Source organism: Macrotis lagotis, chromosome 1, assembly GCF_037893015.1.
Source record: "Macrotis lagotis isolate mMagLag1 chromosome 1, bilby.v1.9.chrom.fasta, whole genome shotgun sequence".
NCBI classification, from domain to species: domain Eukaryota; kingdom Metazoa; phylum Chordata; class Mammalia; order Peramelemorphia; family Peramelidae; genus Macrotis; species Macrotis lagotis.
The window spans coordinates 178,623,099-178,636,805 of record NC_133658.1 but is presented as its reverse complement, the minus strand read 5'-3'; the positions used below and the strand labels follow the sequence as shown (position 1 = coordinate 178,636,805).

Below are 13,707 nucleotides of genomic sequence, written 5' to 3'. Positions count from 1 at the left end.
ATAATTGGGAACAATTTTGGGCTTTCTGCAAAGGAGAGTGCCATCTGTATCTGGATAAAGAGCCATGTAGTTTGAACAGAGCTCACAGACTATTCCCTTTAATTTAGAAAAAAAACAGATATATTGTTACCTTTTAGACTTCTTGTCTCTTCCTTAAGGATATGATTTCTCTCTCATCACACCCAATTTGGATCAATGTACAACATGGAAACAAACTAAAGACTGACTGAGTGCTTTCCTTGGGGGTGGGGTATGTAAGATTATGGGGGAAATTGTAAAACTCAAATAATATCTTTAATAAAAAAATTTAAAATGTTGTTCTTCTATGTAAACTTTTTTACCCTTTAGATTATCAAATCCAGTTTTCAAATGTCAGTCTGTGATGTGATATGATATAGTGACATATGAATTTTGACCAGTCATAGGAGAGTGAATTCTGAAGTCTGAAAAACCATGTACAGCAATGTGTCAATTTAATCATCCAAATTTCTACTTGTGTCAGACTTTTCCCAAAAGAAAAGTTTCTGCTAGTTCATACATTTACCAGAAAACAATATTCAGATGAAAATCACATTTTTATAGTTCTTTAAGGGTTAATAAGTTTCCAAGAATCATAGAATAAATCTGCAATAAGTGTTATATTTGTTTCAATGTTCATAAACATGATTCAGTTCATGCAGAATAGAGAGTTATTATTCCTATAATGGCAAATAGTTCTACTGAATAATTAGAGTCTCTCTGCTGGTCCCCATCATACCAACTTAATAGGATATGCTACTGCAAGATTATCATCTAATGAATAGATGTAGAAAGGTTCTTTCAGTGACTTTATGTGTGAACAGAAGTACTAGAATCTTGTTCTCCAGATTCTTAGTCTAATTCCATTTTAAACCATTCTATAATTATTCTTTTTTCTTCTATCAGATAACAACCTGACTTTCAAAGGGAGGGAGTTATTTATACTTTTTCAAGCTCTTACTACAAGGTGAAAGTTATAAAAAGTGAATATATTGAAGAACTTACCTTAACACATTTTATTTAATGTTACTACCAGATCTGATCCATTCAAAGAATAATCAATTGATGAAAGGATATTTAGTGATAAATGGCTGAGAAGTGAGTGTGTCTTTCTTCAGACAAGATGTCTTAGTCAAAAATAACTGACAAAGTTCAAAACAGCCCCAGTCCAGTGATCACCAATCCTTTTTTCTCAATACTTCATAAATTAAATTTCCTTCTACTTATGTCCATTTCACAGGGTTCATTAACTGATATATATATATATATATATATATATATATATATACATATATATGTATGTATATACTTCTTATTTGGAATTAAAGATTAGATTTCTTTTTTAAGAGATCATAACTTTAAGATAAAATGTGGTTAAAGTTCTTGATTGCCCAAGTTTCTATTCACTCTTAAAAAGATATAAGTAAAATCTAAAAAAAGATATAATCTCACTGATTATGGAATGTTGCAACTTGCCTTCCAATGAACTAAGGATCACATAGGAAGAGAGAAGCAAATATACATTCAAAGAAATGACTCCATCTTCTTGTAAATTTAGTTAGAATTACTTCAGATGAATGTTAGGTAGGTACTTTATCTTTTCTCTTTATCTTTTTGAGGGGGCAAACACCAAGCAGTTCGAGCTTGCCAATAAGTATGTTTGGTATGACAATAGATAGTTGTTTGCAGAACCTCACTGCTCTCCCACAATATCTGTCTGGTGTGATAATAAAGAATCTTGGGTGGTTTGTCTGTTGAAATGAGAATCTAATTCTTCTGAAGTGTCATCATAAACAACCTCTTATTCATTAGAGCCTACTATCATCTTATCATATACTCAGGTTTTTGATGGTCTTGGAAACTGGTTTTTGGTGGTGTCTCACCTTTAAGTGTCTCTTTTGATATTTTTTTTAAGTTTTTTTCTTAACTGTCAATTTTTCCTTTTGATTCTGATGCTTTCAGTACACAAACATGAAGTGGGATACAGCTGCTTGATCTTGATCTCAGAAATACTAAATCTAGGGATGAAGGCTACAGGTCATTATTGAATCTACTCCAAGGCCCTACTCCATGCAGCCCCTTCCCCAAGGGCCTCCCAAGGTGCTGTAACTGGAACTTTCCACTTCATATCCAGCTGGTCCTTATCTCTAGCTTGCTCACTCAGCACCATGCTTTGGCCCCCAGAGCATGGGCCTGACCACACACTTACTATTGCTTTTGACATCACAGTACATCTACCTATAAAGATTCTCTAGTAAGGGAGTATATCTTCCTTAATAATTTTATTATGCCAGATATGTGTCTCTGTCCAAGGGAGGGGAGTGACTATGGGTTTCCCTAGAAATGATGATCCAACAGTTTATTAGCTTTAAGTCTGGTAAGAGAGCCTAAAGCCTGTAGAAAGGAAAGCTATAAAAATTTGTTTAATTATATGGAACTTATAAGCCTTCATTTTCTATCATTCCAGTATTCATTATTTTATATTTAGTTGCGACAAAAGTTTCTTGATCAACTCCTGATGATCACTGAGACCCTTTTAGGACACCTCTCCCTATAATGTGTCTTCTGTCTCCATAGCTCTCTTTTGTCATGAACTTTGACAAACAGGACTTCATCCTTGACTAATAAAAACATACTTAATGTGTTAAATAAATGCAGAAATTCTAAAGTAGGAGTACTAATAATTGTTATCAAGAAGGCCGCATAACCTAACACAGGGAGAATAAGATAACCTAGATTCCAATTCTGTTTCACCTAGACTTTAAGTATCAGATAGATTGCTAATCTTCTTCAACACAAGGAGTTTTAATACTTGGAAATAATCATACTGATGAAATCACAGGTTAGGACAACATCAATAACAATGTTAAGAACAACATTTATAGTGGTAATAATAACAATTATTTCCAGAGGAAATTGCCTATGGAAAAGTACAAGTTCTGTAAATACCCCTGAGCCAATGACTCCAAAACAAAGAACCATCTTCTTGTTTAATATAAACATTCATCCAGTGCCATTATATGTCTATGTATCATATCATATGGTTGTTTCTCCCAAAAGAATTGAAGTTACAGATCATTCAAAGAATGGTGGAGAGGCACATAGTGGGAAAGAACCATGCAGGCACTCTTTATAAACAATACATTTTGAAAGAGAAGTAGAATAATGTATATAAAAGAAGAAAAAATAAGATATGGTGTATACTTTTGATTCCAAGAGAAGAAATACCTAGAATATTCAGTAGATCCCCAGGGATGGATCCAGAGGAAGACATGGATAAGAATATCATAGAATAGACAAGAATAGATGTCTGGTGATCTATGCCACTGGAAGGAATAACCTCACTAGAGAGGTCACTCATCAATTTGACTATAATTATTTAAAGACATATTACTGATTGATGTCACTGACATGAAGAGTTTACCACTTGTACTTAAAGAGCATATAGCATAAAGATGAAAGATACCATTATATTATATGCCCAATAATTTTATTTAAGGTTATATTTGTTATGACTATAAGCACTATTCATGTATAAGGTGTGACCTTAGAATGAAGAGCCTGATTTCAAAAGCTATACATAGAAACCTGTCACATTATTTCATAATCTAAAAACTCATTTTATATGTAGATATAATATATATATGTATACTCACACACATACACACACATACATATATATATATATTTGATTATAAAATTATTCATTGCTTAAAAAAAGAATAAAATACCATGATTTAATATTGTCATTAAAGATTAAGTATAGGAAAAATTTCAGATAGTGTTCTAGTCCCACCTAAGTCCAAACTCACTGGCATTGCATTCCTTAAATACACAAAGTAAAAATGAAATATGCATATTTGTAAAGCACATATCCTCCCTTCCTCCTCATAATGTAAGGTGCTACCTATCATGGCAGAAAGATGGTTCAGGTGCTATTTACTAAATGGCAATACTTTTTCTTTTCCCTCTCCTCTTGTCCATCTCTTCCCCAGTAAGTATCAGGACTTTCCTTGAAATGAGTTCATATATCATTTTTATTTGCTTGTGTTTTGCACCCCCCATTCCCTCATTATCTTTGGAGGACAGAGATTATATTTGAATCCTTAGAGACTAACAATGTTTGGAAGGTTTTAGAAGCAGAGTACAAAAATTGAATTTGTAGAACTGAAGGCAAAATGAATAAGACTGGTCAAGTCTTCATGACAAGGCTACACTAGCATCCTTTTCCTCTAAGATCACACCATTTTAGACTTACCATTCTGGATCCTTGTATGTAGCCAACTGTTCAGTTGTAGCTTAGACTGTACTACCTAACTCTTACCTCTCCATTTTCTGATAAACTTGCAGATAGTGGCAACAAGCATTCTGGGATTTGTGTTTTCATGTCACTACCTTTTAAAAGTAGAATCTGCATCTTATTTTTTGGCCTTTGGTGGATATCTCTCTCTCTCTCTCTCTCTCTCTCTCTCTCTCTCTCTCTCTCTGTATTTTTCTCTTTGTCTCTCTCTGTCTCCCTTTCTGTCTCTGTCTCTCTGTTTATATGTCTGTCTGTCTTCAACTCTCTCTTTCTCAGACACACATACATAGTACAGATGTGTATATGTTGGTTGCTGTCCTCCATTCTAAGAGGAACAAAATAACATCATTTTGTTAGTCAAGTATGTCTGAGTCTGGCTCATAGATCAATATAAGTTTGGAAGATTCTACCATAGGTTGGACACTCATAGTCCATGTAAACATTTGGGATGGAATCTCTAAATTTATATATCTCAAATTTCCTTTTTGAGCTCCTTCAATTCTGCCTTGTTCACAGAGCACAATGCTTACTTTGATATGGCTACACCATTCTGGATAGTCCTTTGTTATCAACTCCCATGTCAATCAATTCCAAATTTTTCATAACTTTGCATATATACACATATGTAAATAATTGCATATATAAATATTTTTAAACACAGAAAAATTTGGGCATGTGGATACACATGTATCTGTTAACACATGAGGCAGTTAGTATATTGGACCAAAGACCATTTTTGTTACCAGAAAATCCTAGAGTCAAATATTGCTTTTTACCCATATTGACTGTGAGATCCTTGGGCAAGTAACAATTAATCAATTTTCTAGACCAGTGCTGTCAAATTCAAATAAAAATGAATTTCTGCTGACTACATATTGACTCAGCAAAATACAAATTAATATTACTAATGTTGTATTGTCTTTTTTCTCATTTTGTTAAATGTTTCTCAATTACATTTTAATTAAATTCAGCCAAGAGCTGTGCCAGGTGCTTTCTGTTGGTGAGTTTGACACATCTGCTCTAGGCACCTTTGTAGTATTATAGGATTATATCAGGTACAAACTTGCATTGATAGGAGGAATTTTCTTCTGGAGGAGTTACCTGTATTGATCATATCAAAGGTTCAGTCCTGATTCTTATCTGAATATGTTTTCCTTTATTTAGTAAAGGATCCAGAGCCAAGGATCAGAAGACCTGATTTCAAAGTGAGTTGCAGATACTTCTGAGATATTTGACCCAGGAGAAGTAATTTAACCAATATTTGTCTCAGTTTCCTCAATTATAAAATGGAAATAATAATGGTACTACTTCCCAAGGTTGTTGTGAGGATCAAATGAGATAATATTTGAAACCACTTGTTAACAGTTCTCACAACTCATAGAGTACTATAAATAAATATTTTCTTCCCCCCCTTCCCAATTAAGAAAAAAAACCCATAGATTTCATGTGGATAGTCAGGCATTATCTATGTTCTTGTGTTTAGCTCAGGATACCATTGTTCAAGAGAGACATTGATAAAAGAATGTTCATAGAAGGTCAACCAGGACAGTGAAGGGTCACATGAGAATTGGTTGAAGGAACTAGGGATACTTGCCTTACAAAAGAGAATGATAGAGAGGAGAGATTATAGTTGTCTTTAAATATTTAAAGGATGGTTGTAGAGGAAGGACTAGACTCATTTTGTTGACACTAAAGAACATAACCAAGATCACTGGGCAGAAATTTTTAAAAGACCAGTTTAGGCTTGATATTAGGCAAAAAAATAATCAAATAAATCTTTTTTAAAAATTTAATTTATTTATTATTTTGAATTTTACAGTTTTTCCCTAATCTCACTTCTCTCCCCCGAACCCCTGCAGAATATAGTCTGTTAGTATTTACATTGTTTCCATGCTATATATTGATCTAAGTTGAGAGAGAGTACTCATATCCTTAAGGAAAATAGAAAGTATAAGAGTTAGCAAAATTACATAATAAGATAACATTTGTTTCTTTGTTTTTTTTTTAATTAAAGGTAATAGTCTTTGGTCTTTGTTCAAACTCCACAATTATTTCTCTGGATACAGATGGTATTCTTCATTACAGATACCCCAAAATTGTGCCTGATTGTTGCACTGATGGAATGAGCAACTCCATTAAGATTGATCAACAACCCCATGTTGCTGTTATGGTGTACAATAATCTTCTGGTTCTGTTGATCTCACTCAGCATCAGTTCATGCAAATAAATCTTCCAATAATTAGAATTGGTTATCCTAAAGTGGAATGGGTCAGCTAGGAGAAGATGATTTCTTGGGCATACTTGGGAGGTAGGGGCCAGAAAGTCAAATGTATTACACTCTTAGCTGCAAATTTATTTATAATGGTTCAAACTTGATTACTACTGGAGTACCTTTCATCTCTCAAATTCTGTTAGATTGATTATTCATTTACTGTCCTTCTTAGACTCTCCCATTCCATATTCCCCAGTAAACCCCTGCTCTTAATTACAGTTATCCCAGCATTCACATTGTAAAACTCAGTCCTCCATGCCCTTTCTACATTCAGAATATTACTCTTCAATTCTGTTTGCCCCAGATCTCCCTCTAGGCTCCTCCTCTGCCATTTCAAGTCAACTTTTGACTTGATCTGGATCCAATTTACTTTGTTCTCTGCTTTCTTCCAAACCTGTTTGCTCTTAAACTATTCTTGTGTATATATATATATATATATATATATATATATATATATATATATATATATATATTTCAAAGCTAGAAGAGATATTAAAGAGCATCATCCTCATTTGCAGATGAGGAAACTGAGGCCAATGAAGGCAAAATGGCTTGTCTAAGGCCACAATCCAAGATCTTAGTAGCAGAGCTTGGATTTAAATTTAGGTCCTGTGATTCCAAAATCAGAACTCTGCCTTCCATATTGGTGCTGTCTCTGTGTGAAAGGATGCCTTGTGGTTATGAGAAACTCTTCTTGGGGAACATCTTTTTTTTTAAAGGCCCTTCTGGGCAGGTAGGAACTTCCCCTGAACAACCTATAAATCACACCTTGGAAGCAGCTGCCTGCACCACCCTCCTAGGATCCCTTTCCCATCCTGCCAATTTGAAAAGCAAGGATGAGAAGGATATTGCTGTTTTTGTTTATGTATTTAATCAGCCTGCTTCCTTCCTTCTTTAAGGACAGCCATTTAAACATGTGGACACAATGATCCATCAAGACTATTCTGGAGTGGCTAGGCAGATGGAATTTATGATGCTCTAAGGGCCCTGATTCCTTTTATGCATTCACTAAATTTTAGTCATAGCTACACTTGTCTGCAGCCAGCATGGCCAAGGCTGACTCCTTTTTGCAATTTCATAAGCACAATAAGCTCATAAATTTCCAACTGACCTTTTTTCCCCCTCCCCCCCTTCAGAAGACTATTGCCTTAAATAAGTCTATGGAATTTAAAAGGGAAATGTCAATGTTAATAGACGTGCTACAAACCTTGAGAGGCAAGCTTGGATAAAGGTTACAGTATGGTTCATCTATAGCCTAGGGCAAGAGCCCAGGGTTTAGCTTATTCAAGAGAATTTGTTCAGTCAGCAATCCAGATGGTTTGCAGAGCTAGATAATAAGTATAAAAATGAGAATTTTGTTCACCATAGACCTGAGATACAGAGATATGGATATCATCGCCCAGATTTTATCAGTTATAGAAACTTCCTTATATTAGCACACAGTAATTTGCTCAAACTAGTGATTTTTCCAGTCAGTCCTAGTGAGATCCTCTATTTAAAAGTTCCATGGACATATCATTAGAACTTTCTAACTGAGCCAAGTCTAATGGTTAGCATTCATACACAAAGTGCAAGAAGACATAACTTGTCCTAAACTATCAAAGTGGCAAATAACCAATCAATGTGGCCAAAAGTTTATTGAATCAATGGATCATGTACTTTTTGACCAAGATGCAGAGTCCTTGGGATTCATTGCTTTCTATTAAGAATAGATTTATCTTTTCATTGACTATTTCTCAAATCTGGAATATTCTCTTTCTTGACATCCTTCAAGACTCACCTCAGATGCTAATCTCCTGAAAGAAGCCTCTCACAATTCCCCTCTAATCTAATGACTTCTCCTCTGAGACTACTGAAAATTTATATATCTTGTGAGAATTTACTTTTTTGGATGTTGATTTAGCTACTAGAAGTGAGCTCCACAAAGGGAGATAATTCATCTTTCTATTTCTTGCACACAGTAGCATGTCTGGCACATGGTAGGTTCTTGGTAAATAATTACTGACAGACTGACTTAATGACCTGATTTAATGTCTTTTGTTTTTCAATAAACCAGATTTCCTTCTTATTCCCTCCTCAGATTCATTATAAATTTTTAGATTTTAAATAAGATAAGAAGAAAAAAGTCAGCCAAGCAACCTATGCTTTGGAAAAAATTATATGAAACATTCTGCACCCTCTTCTTTAATAGTGCAGAAGAAGGTGACTTATAATTCTTGTGAACTAAAATTAGCAAATTTCTTTCTAAGGAAAGATGAACATCTTTTGTTGCTCAACAAAACATAAAATCTCACTGCAAGGAGTAGAATGAAAAAAATTGTTTCTATTGCTTTTCTGTGGTATTACTACTGATCAGTGAACAATAAACAGCTTTGTTGGTCAAAGGTTGAGTTAGTCTTTATGGAATGCAACCTTTCATAGAATCTCAGAGCTAGAAAGCACTATGGGCTTCACCTAATCCCAGGTATACCTTAAAGAGAAATCCTTATCACAAGAAGTATTCATTTAGGCTTTTCTTGAAGTTTCCAAAAGACAGCACCTTCTCAAGCTACCCCTTCCATGTCAGAAAACTGTTAGGAATACTTGTGTCAAACTAAAAGTTGTCTTTTTAAAACTTTCAGCCATTTGGTCCTTATTCCTTGTGGAGACAAACTAATTCCCCTTCCATATAATAGGTATTATTTCATATAGATTTTCAAATCTGAAAGAAATTCCAGTGACCATCTAGCGTAACATATTTAAAAAGAATTCCCTTATCCAAAATACACAATAAAGGGTTTCCCTAGTCTTTGTTTGAAGATCTTCATTGAGGGAAGTCCATTATATTTGAAGGTGATCACTTTAAGATAACTCTAATAATTAGGGAGATTTTTGTTTCCATTAACTCAAAGTTCCCCCCCCCCAGAAATTTTCATTCATTATTCCTAGTTCTGACTTTTCAAGAACTTTCACCATCTTTCTTGTCTTCTTTCTGTATGCTCTACGGTTTGATATTCTTTATAAATATGTTTCACAGAAATGATTATGAGAATCCATGTCTGGACCAATTCACAATACAATGGAAGCTATTGCCTCTTTATATCTGGACCCTATCTGTGCCTTTCTTGGAGTTGATAATGAGTTCCTTTTTTATACTTATTTTAAGGAATGGGGTTAAGTGACTTGCCCAAGGTCACACAGCTAGGCAATCATTAAATGTCTGAGGCCAGATTTAAACTCAGGTCCTCCTGACTCCAGCTCCAGGGCCCTATCCACTGCACCACCTAGCTGCCCTCTAATTTATGCCTTTCTTAAAGCAACTTGAAGCTTTTTGGGGGGAGCTATATTATTCACTTGGTTCATATTGATCATTAAATCCACCCAAATATTTAGTTTTTTTAAACAACCTGGGGTTTAGTGACTCTTTAAACATCTGTAACTTGTGACCCTGAATGCTTAAACTCATATAATACATTGTATTGATCACTGCTAAGGTATATCTTTTTTATGTCACCCACTATTCTATTTTGTCAAAGTCATTTTGAATTCAGGCATAAATGTTTGTTGACTTGATTTAACTTATTCTGCCATCAACTGTGCTAAGCTAACATAGTTAGCAAACCCAATTTTCTTTTACCTGCAAATTTGATGAGTATTTAAGACTGTTGGTTAAAATGTTATATAGCATAAGGTCAACCCCAGAATCACTGGACACCCTAATGTGAATTCTTCTCTTTGGGTCAAGTAATTCAGTCAGTTCCAAGTCTATCTAAACATATTTTATCAATCATGCCACAACTCCCCATATTTTCAATAAGAATGGCAACAAAGACTATACCTCTTTTATATTTTGCCAAAATCAAGATCAAAAATCAAAATGTCCTAAAGTTAAAATTTTAACAGACCTAAGTTTTACTCAAACTTTTGGGACATCATATATATTTGATAAATTCTTCTTGTCTACAAGTCGACCAGAAAATTGTGCTCTTTTTTTGTCTTTTTCTAGATTCACTAGAAAGGAGAAAATCATAATCACTTTTCTTTTCTTTTTAATTTTTGTACAAGTGATTTTTTTAAATATATTACTAAAATATTCTCGTTTAAGAACAAACATAAAACCCCTCCAGCAAAAAATATAGACCCTCATGAGAAATAAAGTAAGAAAAAGAGAAAAAAATGTGTTTCAATCTGTGTTCTGATACCATCACTTCTGTCTCGAGTGGATCACATTCATTATGATAAGTTCATCACAAAAGTTACTTCCATATTTTTCCATTGTTGCTATTGCTGATTGTAATTCCCTCTCCCCCATTCATACCTCCCCACTACCATATAATATATTTTCTACCTCCTTTCATTCTGTCCCTCTTCTAAAATGTGCTGTAGGGTAGCTGAGTAGTGCAGCAGACTGATTACTGGCCCTGGGGCCAAGAGTCCTCAAGCCCACAAGCCACCCCTGAGACCCCAGCAACTACCTGGTCCTGTGGTCCTGGAAAGGCCACCCAATCCCAGCCCCTTGCAAGAAATAAAAAAGAAAATTTGTTATATCTGATATTCTCTCCTATGAGCTGCCCTCTCCTCTATCACCCACATCCCTCCTACCCCTTTCCCCCTTCTCTCCATTTTACTCTAGATGTCTATACTCTATTGACTGCATATGCTGTTTCCTTTCTGAGCCATTTCTGATATGAGTAAAGGTTTCTTCATTCCCCCTCGCTTTCCCCCATCCATATCATTGCAATAACTCATTGCAAACAAAAATCTTTTATACGAAATATCTTAGCCTATTCCACCTCTCCTTTCTCTTACTTCCAGTGCATTTCCTTTTTAGCCATTGACTCCATTTTTACAATATATTATATCTTCAAATTCAGCTCTCTCCTGTGCTTCAGCTATAAAAGCTCCTTCTACCTGCTCTATTAAATGGGAAGGTTCATATAAGTATTATCAGTATCTTTTTTCTATGCAGGAATACATGCAGTTCATCATCATTAAGTCTCTCATAGTTTACCCTTCTCCTCTGCTCTCTATGCTTCACCTTAGTCCTGTATTTGAAGGTCAAACTTTCTATTCAGCTCTGGTCATTTCAACAGGAACATTTGAAATTCCCCTGGTTCATTGAAAGTCCATCTTTACCCCTGGAAGAGGATGTTCAATTTTGAGGGTAGTTGATTCTCAGTTGCATTCCAAGCTCTTTTGCCTTCCAGAATATTATATTCCAAGCCCTATGAGCCCTTAATGTAGTTACTGCTAAGTTCTGTGTGATCCTAACTGCAACTCCACAATATTTGAATTGTGTCCTTCTGGCTGCTTGTAGTATTTTCTCTTTGATTTGGGAGTTCTGGAACTTGGCTATAATATTCCTGGGGGTTGGGTTTTTTTTTTTTTTTTGGATCTCTTTCTGGGGGAGATAGGTGGATTCTCTCAATTTCTATTTTTTTCCACTGCTGCTAGGATGTCAGGGCAATTTTCCTCTAGGAATTCTTTAAAAATGAGTTCAAGGCTCTCTTCCCGATCATGACTTTCAGGTATCCCAATAATTTTTAAATTATCTTCCTTGAATCTGTTTTCCAGATCAGTTGTTTTTTCAATGAGATATTTCACAATTTTTTCTAATTTTTCATTCTTTTGGTGTTGAAGTATTGTGATTTGACTTCTCATAAAAGTCATCAGCTTCCTTTAGCTCCATTCTACAGCTGAAGGATTTATTTTCCTCAGAGAGCTTTCTTATCTTCTTTTCCATCTGGCAAATTCTGCTTTTTAAAGCATTCTTCTCCTCAATAACTTTTTGTACTGTTTTATCCATTTGACCTATGCTGGTTTTTAACATTTTGTTTTCTTTACCATTTTTTGGATCTCCTTGACTAAGCTGCTGACTTGGTTTTCCAGTTTTTCCTGCATCTCTGTCATTTTTTTTTCCCACAATTTTTCTTCTATTTCCCTTACTTGATTTTCAAAATCATTTTTGCGTTCTGTCATAGCCTCAGCCCAACTTCCATTTCTTTCTTGGAGTCTTTAGATGCAGGACTTTGTACTTCCTTATCTTCAGATTGAGTATTTTGATCCCTCTTGGGAGTATAGACAAAGTATTTCTCAATGGTGTTCCTCTTTTTTCTGTGTTTACTCATTTCTCTATTCTGTGCCTGATTTTGGTGTGCTTCCTGAGCTTCTGAGTATTACTGGGGCACCTCCCTCCCAAGGATCTCAATGTGTGAAGCTCTGACTGCTCTCCTGATCTGTGAATGAACACAAGTTCACCCATCTACCATGGGGCTGAGGTGGGGGGGGGGGGTCTGTTCTATAGGGGGCCTAGATTGCAATCACGATCTGAATGTGATCAGACCCCCCTTCCAGGGACAGAGGACAGACCTCAGAATTCTCCCTCTCCCATCTTTAGTGGGCTGAGAACTCAGGGCTCAGTTGCCTGGAGGCTTCTGCTTGCTGGCTCAACACCTGCTTCCATTTTCTGAATCTGGGCTGTAGTGGCCACTGATGCTGAGCTGAGTGCCCTGAGGGACTGGGCTTTGTGCTTGCTCTGGCAGAGATCCCCCTGCTGATCTTCCAGGTTGTGCCCGGTGCTCCCCGGGGTGCAAATTAGGAAACTGCTTTTGCTGCAGAAGTTGTAACTCCCAGCGTCCCCAGGACTCTGTCCAGGAGTCTGAAATTTCTTTACTCTGGTGGGGCCACCACTCTAACCCCAGTAGTACAGTTTTTCCAGTATTTTCCAGGTTACCTTGGTCTGGAGAATTGCCTCACTGGATCTTTCTATGGGCTATGTCTCTCAAAAATTTAGTTAGAGTCATCATTTTAAGATTTTTGAAATATTATAGAGAGAACACCTAGGGGAGGCTCTTTTCCTGTTGCCATCTTGGATCCACCACTTTCTTTGCTTTTTAAATGTATTTGCTGGCAACCTTCATAGAGAGCACCTTTTAGTATCAATTAGTTGATAAGTACCACTACACACTCAGCTCTGGTCTTAGGCGGAGAGAATACCAGAATCTCTAATTCATAACCTGAGCAACTTACACATCTCCCCATAGTCAGCACTGTCTTCATGTCTTGGTTTCCCCAATTTATTTGTTAGTTCTTCTAGAAACATTCTTGACTGACCTCAGTTATCATTCTCATTCTTTAA

The 13,707-nt window shown here is 35.7% G+C and overlaps 1 pseudogene; it reads right to left on the bottom strand.

Moving 5' to 3' along the window:
* Positions 1-1,347: 1,347 nt before the first annotated feature.
* LOC141519032 (ribosome production factor 1 pseudogene) lies at positions 1,348-13,671 on the bottom strand (annotated as a pseudogene).
* Positions 13,672-13,707: the final 36 nt, after the last annotated feature.